The sequence below is a fragment of the Phyllobates terribilis genome, unplaced genomic scaffold, assembly GCF_046119375.1.
Source record: "Phyllobates terribilis strain yellow unplaced genomic scaffold, ASM4611937v1 Scaffold_103__1_contigs__length_5881359, whole genome shotgun sequence".
NCBI classification, from domain to species: Eukaryota; Metazoa; Chordata; class Amphibia; order Anura; family Dendrobatidae; genus Phyllobates; species Phyllobates terribilis.
The window spans coordinates 1,142,960-1,150,913 of record NW_027362863.1 but is presented as its reverse complement, the minus strand read 5'-3'; the positions used below and the strand labels follow the sequence as shown (position 1 = coordinate 1,150,913).

General features: G+C 67.2%; 1 pseudogene; it reads right to left on the bottom strand.

Moving 5' to 3' along the window:
- Positions 1-276: 276 nt before the first annotated feature.
- LOC141198762 (U2 spliceosomal RNA) lies at positions 277-382 on the bottom strand (annotated as a pseudogene).
- Between the last annotated feature and the right edge of the window lie 7,572 nt (positions 383-7,954).

Sequence of the window (7,954 nt, the reverse complement as noted above, 5' to 3'; positions counted from 1 at the left end):
GCCAGAGCAAGAGCAGGCCAGAGCAAGACAGGCTCAAGCCAGAGCGAAAGCAGGCCAGAGCGAGAGCAGTCCGGAGCCAAGGCGAAGGCAGGCCACAGCCAGAGCGAGAGCTGGCCAGAGCCAGAGCGAGAGCAGGCAGGAGCCAAGGCGAAGGAAGGCAGGCCGGAGCAAGAGCAGGTGCTGGCCGGAGCCAAGGCGAGGGCTGGCCGGAGCCAGAGCAAGGGCAGGCCGGAGCCAGGGCGAGGGAATGCCGAAGCCAGAGCGAGAGCAGGCTGGAGCCAGTGCGAGAGCAGGCCGGAGCCAAGACGAGGGCAGGCCAGAGCAATTAAACTGATAAGAACAGATACTACACTTGATCTTAGCCAAAAGGCCGAGAAGCGATAACCAGAATTGGTTTCGAACTACGGAGCCACCCAAGGATCCTGAAAAGTCCATTTGTGGAGATGAGCTCCTGGACTCCCGTTAAGAAGACATGTTGTCAACCTCTAGATCCCTGACATGCCTGCACTTTTCGGCTTGCTGCTGCTGCTGCAATCCACGCGTTTTAGATCTGCATAACTCCACCTCTTTAAACACAGCACCCTCACCCCCTGCTGTTCCCACCCGCCTCAACACCGTTGGAAGGGAGGAGAACCAATTAAGGCGGGGGGTGGGGTGGAACGAGCAGCTGTCTACCTTAGCAGGGGGGCTGCTGAGCCAGGACGAGGGCAGGCTGGAGCCAGCGCGATAGCAGGCCAAAGCTAGTGCCAGAGCAGGCGGCCAGGGCTAGGACAGACCAGAGTGAGAGCGAGAGCAGGCCTGAGCCAAGGCGAGGCCAGAGCGAGAGTAGGCCGGAGCCAGGGCGAGGGCAGGTGAGAGCCAGAGAGAGAGTAGGCCGGAGCCAGGGCGAGGGCAGGTCAGAGTCAGAGCAAGAGCAGGTCGGAGCCAGGGCAAGAGCAGGACGGAGCCAAGGTGAGGGCAGGCCGGAGCCTGAGCTATGGCATTGCGGAGCCAGGGCGAGACCAGTACGGAGCAAGAGCGAGAGCAGGTCGTAGCCAAGGCAAGGGCAGGCCAGAGGCAGAGCCAGGGTAGGCCAGAGCAAGAGCAGGCCAGAGCGAGAGCAGGCCAGAGCCTGAACGAGAGCAGGCAGGAGCCAAGGCAAAGGCAGGCCAGAGTCAGAGCGAGAGCAGGCCGAAGCCAAGGCAAAGGCAGGTCAGAGCCAGAGTGCGAGAAGGCTGGAGCCAAGGCGAGGGAGGGCAGGCCGGATCCAAGGAGACGGCAGGCCGAAACTAGAGCGAGACAATGCCGGAACCAGGGCGAGGGCAGGCCAGAGCGAGAGCAGGCCGGAGCCAGAGCCAAGAGGAGGGCAGGCCGGAGCCACAGTGAGAGCAGGCCAGAGCCAGGGCGAGGGCAGGCCGGAGCCAAAGCGAGAGCAGGATGGAGCCAGGGCGAGGACAGGCCGGAGCCAGTTAGAGGGCAGGCCGGAGCCAGTTAGAGGGCAGGCCGGAGCCAGGGCGAGGGCAGGCCGGAGCCAGGGCGAGGGCAGGCCGGAGCCAGGGCGAGAGCAGGCCGGAGCCAGGGCGAGAGCAGGCCGGAGCCAGGGCGAGGACAGGCCGGAACCATTGCAGGAGCTGGCCGGAGCCAGGGCGAGGGCAGGCCGAAGCCAGAGCGTAGGCAGACTGGAGCCAGGGCGAGAGCAGGCCAGAGCCAAGGCAAGGGCAGGCCAGAGCTAGAGCCAGAGCAGGCCGGAGCCTGGGCGATGGCAGACCTGAATCAGAACGAGAGTAAGCCAGAGCCAAGGCTAGGGCAGGCGAGAGCCAGAGCGAGAGAAAGCCGGAGCCAAGCAGAGGGCAGGCCAGAGAGAGAGCAGGCCAGATCCAGAGCGAAAGCAAGCCAGAGGCAGAGCGAGAGCAGGCCGGGGCCAGAGCAATAGCAGGCAGCGGCCAGGGCGAGAGCAGACCGGAGCCAAGGCGAGGGCAAGCCAGAGGCAGAGCCGGGGCAGGCCAGTACCAAAGTGAGAGCAGGCCGGAGCCAAGGTGAGGGCAGGCCAGAGCCAGAAGGAGAGCAGGCCAGTGCCAGAGCGAGAACAGGCCAGTGCCAGAGCGGGCGCAGTCCGGAGCCAAAGCAAGGGCAGGCCAGAGCCAGAGAGAGAGTAGGCCTGAGCCAGAGCGAGAGCAGGCCGGAGCCAAGGCGAAGTCAGGCTAGAACCAGAGCGAGAGCAGACCGGAGTCAAGACGAGGGCAGGACAGAGCAAGAGCAGCCTGGAGCCAAGGAGAGGGCTGGCCGGAGCCAGAGCAAGGACAGGCCAGAGCCAGAGTGAGAGCAGGCCAGAGCCAGGGCGAGGGCAGGCTAGAGCAAGAGCAGGCCGGAGCCAGGGCGAGGGCAGGCCGGAGCCAGGTCGAGGGCAGGCCGGAGCCAGGGCGAGGGCAGGCCGGAGCCAGGGTGAGGGCAGGCCGGAGCCAGGGTGAGGGCATGCCGGAGCCAGGGAGAGAGCAGGTCGGAGCCAAGGCGAGGTGAGAGCAGGCCGGAGCCCGCACGAGGGCAGGCCGTAGCCAGGGCGAGAGCCGGCCGGAGCTAAGGCGAGGGCAGGCCAGAGCCAGGGCAAGAGCAGGCCGGAGCTAAGGCGAGGGCAGGCCAGAGCCAGAGAGAGAGCAGGCTGGAGCCAGGACGAGGGCAGGCCGGAGCCAGGGCGAGAGCCAGCACGAGAGCATGCCAGAGCTACAGCCAGAGCAGGTCGGAGTCAGGGCGAGGGCAGACCAGAGTCAGAGCGAGAGCAGGCCGGAGCCAAGGTGAGGGCAGGCCAGAGCTAGAGCTGGCCAGAGTGAGAGCAGGCCAGTGCCTGAGCGAGAGCAGTCCGGAGCCAAGGCAAGGGCAGGCCAGAGCCAGAGAGAGAGTAGGCCTGAGCCAGAGCGAGAGCAGGCCGGAGCCAAGGAGAAGGCAGACCAGAACCAGAGCGAGAGCAGGTCGGAACCAAGGCGAGGGCAGGCCATAGGCAGAGCCAGGGCAGGCCAGAGCAAGAGAGAGAGCAGGCGGAAGCCAAGGCGATGGCAGCCCATAGCCAGAGTGAGAACAGGCCAGAGCCAAGGTGAGGGCAGGCCAGAGCGAGAGCAGGCCAGTGCCAGAGCAAGAGCAGGCCAGTGCCAGAGCGAGAGCAGGCCAGTGCCAGAACGAGAGCAGGCCAGTGCCAGAGCTAGAGAAGTCTGGAGCCAAGGCAAGGGCAGACCAGAGCCAGAGAGCGAGTAGGCCTGAGCCAGAGCGAGAGGAGGCCGGAGCCAAGGCAAAGGCAGGCCCGAACCAGAGCGAGAGCAGGCCGGAGTCAAGACGAGGGTAGGCCAGAGCCAGAGCAAGAGCAGGCTGGAGCCAAGGCAAGGGCAGGCCGGAGCCAGTTTGAGGGCAGGCCGGAGCCAGGGCGAGGGCAGGCCGGAGCCAGGGAGGGCGAGGGCAGGGCGAGAGCAGGCTGGAGCCAAGGCGAGGGCAGGCCGGAACCATTGCAGGAGCTGGCCGGAGCCAAGGCGATGGCTGGCCGGAGCCTGAGTAAGGGCTGGCCGGAGCCAGGGCGAGGGCAGTCCGAAGCCAGAGCGAGGGCAGACCGGAGCCAGAGCGAGAGCAGACCGGAGCCAAGGCGAGGCTTCACCTTGGCTCCTGCCTGCTCTCGTTCTGGCCTGCTCTCACTCTGGCTCTGGCCTGCCTTCGCCTTGGCTCCGGACTGCTCTTGCTCTGGCCTGCTCTCGCTCTGGCTTGGGCCTGTCCTTGCCTTGGCTCCAGCTTGCTCTCGCTCTGGCCTGCTCTAGCTCTGGCGCTACCCTGGTTCTCTGCCTCTGGCCTGTCCTTGCCTTAGCTCCGGCCTGCTCTCGCTCTAGCTAAGTACTGCCCTCACCCTGGCTCCGGCCTGCCCTTGCTCTGGCTCCGGCCTGCCCTCGCCTTGGCTCCGTCCTGCTCGTCGCCATGGCTCTGGCCTACTCTCTCTCTGGCTGTGGCCTGCCGTCACCCTGGCTCCGGCATACTCTCGCTATGGCCTGCTCTTGCTCTGGCTCTGGCCTCGCCTTGGCCGTCCGGCCTGCTCTCGCTCTCACTCTGGTCTGCCCTCACCCTGGCCGCCTGCTCTGGCTCTTGCTCGGGCCTGCTCTCGCGCTGGCTCTGGCCTGCTCTCGTCCTGGCTATGGACTGCTCTCGCTCTGGCTCCGGACTGCCCTCGCCTTGGCTCCATCCGGCATGCTCTCGCCCTGGCTCCAGCCTGCTCTCGCTCTGGCTTAGGCCTTCCCTCGCCCTAGCTCCGGCCTGCCCTTGCTCTGGCTCCGGCCAGCCCTCGCCTTGGATACGGCCAGCACCTGCTCTGGCCTGCCTTCGCCTTGGCTTCGGACTGCTCTCGCTCAGGACTGCTCTCGCTCTTGGTTGTCCTTGCCTTGGCTCCGGCCTGCTCTTGCTCGGGCCTACCCTGGCTCTGCCTCCGGCCAGCCCTCGCCTTGGCTGCGGCCAGCTCCGGCTCTGGCCTGCCCTCGCCCTGGCTCCGGCTTGCTCTCGCTCTGGCTCCGGCCTGCCCTTTCCCTGGCTCCATCCTGCCCTCGCCCTGTCTCCGGCCTGTTCTTGCTCTGGCCTGCCCTCGCCCTGGCTTCGGCATTCTCTCGCTCTGGTTTCGGCCTGTCCTCGCCTTGGATCTGTCCGGCCTGCCTTTGCCATGGCTACGGCCTGCTATCGCTCTGGCTCCGGCCTGCCTTTGCCTTGGCTCCGGCCTGCTCTCGCTCAGGCTCTGGCCTGCTCTCGCTGTGGCTCTGGCCTGCCTTCGCCTTGGCCAGAGCGAGATTTGGCCAGAGCCAAGGCAAGGGCAGGCCAGAGCCAGAGAGAAAGAAGGCCGGAGCCAAGGCAAGGGCAGCCGGAACCAGGGTGAGAGCAGGCCAGAGCCAGGGCGAGAGCAGGCCGGAGTCTAGGCGAGAGCAGGGCGAGGGCAGGCCAGAGCCAGAGTCAGATCAGACCGGAGACAAGGCGAGGGCAGGCCAGAGCCAGAGTGAGGGCAGGCCAGTGCCAGAGCGAGAGCAGGCTAGACGGAGCCAAGCAAAGGCAGGCCAGAGCCAAAGCGAGAGCAGTCCGGAGCCAAGGCGAGGGCAGGCCAGAGCGGGAGCAAGCCGGAGCAAAGTCAGGGGCAGGCCAGAGCCAGAGCGAGAGCAGGCCAGAGGCAGAGCGAGAGTAGGCCGGAGCCAGGGCAACGGCAGGCCGGAGCCAGAGCCAAGGCAAGGGCAGGCCAGAGCCAGAGCAAGAGAAGGCTAGAGCCAAGGCAAGGGCACGCCGGAACGAGGGCAAGAGCAGGCCAGAGCCAGGGCAAGAGCAGGCCAGAGCCAGGGCGAGAGCAGGCCGCAGCCAGGGCGAGAGCAGGTCAGAGCCAGGGCAAGGGCTGGCCCGAGCCAGGGCAAGGGCTGGCCCGAGCCAGGGCAAGGGCTGGCCCGAGCCAGGGCAAGGGCTGGCCCGAGCCAGGGCAAGGGCTGGCCCGAGCCAGAGTCAGAGCAGGCCGGAGTCAAGGCGCAAGCCAGAGCCAGAGAGAGCTCGGGCAGGCTAGAGCCAGAGCGATAGCAGGCTGGAGCGAAGGCGAGAACATTCCGGAGCCAGGGCGAGGGCAGGCCAGAGCCAGAGCGAGAGCAGGCCGGAGCCAAAGTGAGGGCACGCCAGAGCGAGAGCAGGCCAGAGCGAGAGCAGGCCGGGCCAGGGCGAGGGCAGGCCAGAGCCAGAGCGAGATCTCGTAGGCCAGAGCCAAGGCAAGGGCAGGCGAGAGCCAGAGCGAGAGAAGGCCCAAGCCAAGGCAAGGGCAGGCCGGAACCAGGGCGAGAGGAGGCCGGAGACAGGGCGAGACCAGAGAGAGAGCAGGCCAGAGCCAGAGCGAGAGCAGGCCGGAGACAGGGCAAGGGCAGGCCAGAGCCAGAGAGAGAGCAGGCCAGAGCCAGTGCGAGGGCAGGCCAGAGCGAGAGCAGGCCGGAGACAGGGCAAGGGCAGGCCAGAGCTAGAGAGAGAGCAGGCCAGTGCGAGGGCAGGCCAGAGCCAGAGCGAGAGCATGCCGGAGTCAGGGCAAGAGCAGGCCGGAGCCAAGGCAAGGGCAGGACAGAGCCAGAGCGAGAGCAGGCCAGAGCCAAGGCAAGGGCAGGCCAGAGCCAAGGCAAGGGCAGGCCAGAGCCAGAGAGACAGCAGGTCGGAGCTATGGCGAGAGCAGGCAAGAGCCAATGCGAGGGCTGGCCGGAGCCAGAGCAAGGGCAGGCCGGAGTCAAGGCGAGGGCAGGCAGGAGCCAGAGCGAGGGCAGGCAGGAGCCAGAGCGAGAGTGAGAGCAGGCCGGCCAAGGTGAGGGTAGGCCAGAGCCAGGGCGAGGGCAGGTCAGAGTCAGAGCGAGAGCAGGCCGGAGCTAAGTCAAAGGCAGGCCAGAGCCAGAGAGATAGCAGGCCGGAGCCAAGGCATGGGGGCAGGCCAGAGCCAGAGAGAGAGCAGGCCGGAGCCAGGGCGAGGGCAGGCCAGAGCCAGAGAAGGTCGGAGGCAGGGCGAGAGCAGGCCGGAGCCAATGCGAGAGCTGGCCGGAGCCAGAGCAAGGGCAGGCCGGAGTCAGGGCGAGGGCAGGCCGTAGCCAGAGCGAGAGCAGGCCGGAGGCAAGGCGAGAGCAGGCCGGAGTCAAGGCAAGGGTAGGCCACAGCCAAGGCAAGGGGGCAGGCCGGAGCGAGAGTAGGCCGGAGCCAGAGCGAGGGCAGGCCAGAGCCAGAGCTAGAAGAGCCAAGTTGAGGTCAGACCAGATATAGAGCAGGCATGAGCCACAGCAAGGGCAGGCCGGAACCAGAGAGAGAGCAGGCCGGAGCCAAGGAGAATGCAGGCCGGAACCAGGGCAAGAACAGGTAGGAGCCAAGGCGAGGGCAGGCCGGAGCTAGAGAGATAGGCCGGAGCCAAGGCGAGAGCAGGCAGGCCGGAGCCAAGGCGAGAGCAGGCAGGCCGGAGCCAAGGCGAGAGCAGGCCGGCCGGAGCCAAGGCGAGAGCAGGCCGGAGCCAGGACGAGGGTAGGCCGGAGCCAGTGCGAGAGCAGGCCGGAGCCAAGGAGAGGACAGGCCAGAGCCAGAGCGAGAGCAAGCAAGAGACAGGGCGAGAGCAGGCCGGAGCCAAGGCAAGGGCAGGCCAGAGCAAGAGCAGGCTGGAGCCAGGGCGAGAGGAGGCCGGAGCCATGGCGAGGGCAGGCCAGAGGCAGAGCGACGGCAGGCCGGAGCCAGGGCGAGGGCAGGCCAGAGCCAGAGCAGGACGGAGCCAGGGCGAGGGCAGGCTGGAGCCAGAGCGATAGCACACTGGAGCCAAGGCGAGGGCAGGCCAGAGCGAGGGCAGGCCGGAGCCAGAGCAAGAGCAGGCCGGAGTCAAGTTGAGGGCAGGCCAGATAGAGAGCAGGCATGAGCCAAGGTAAGGGCAGGCTGGAACCAGAGCGAGAGCAGGCCGGTAAGGCTCTAGGTCGTATCCAGGGCGAGGGCAGGCAGGAGCCAGAGAGATAGCAGGCCAGAGTCAGAGCGAGAGCAGGCCGGAGCCAGGACGAGGGCAGGCCGGAGCCAGTGCGAGAGCAGGCCGGAGACAAGGAAAGAACAGGCAAGAGCCAGAGCAAGCAAGAGCAAGGGCGAGGAGCAGGCCGGATCCAGGATGAGGGCAGGCCAGAGCTAGAGCAAGAGCAGGCGGAGACAGGGCGAGAGCAGGCCAAAGCCAAGGTGAAGGCTGACTGGAGCCAGAGCAAGGGCAGGCCGGAGCCAGGGCGAGGGCAGGCCGGAGCCAAGGCGAGGGCAGGCCGGAGCCAAAGCAAGAGCAGGCCGGAGCCAAGGCGAGAGCAGGCTGGAGCCAAGGCGAGAGCAGGCCGGCCAAGGTGAGGGTAGGCCAGAGCCAGGGCGAGGGCAGGTCAGAGTCAGAGCGAGAGCAGGCCGGAGCTAAGTCAAGGGCAGGCCAGAGCCAGAGAGATAGCAGGCCGGAGCCAAGGCATGGGCAGGC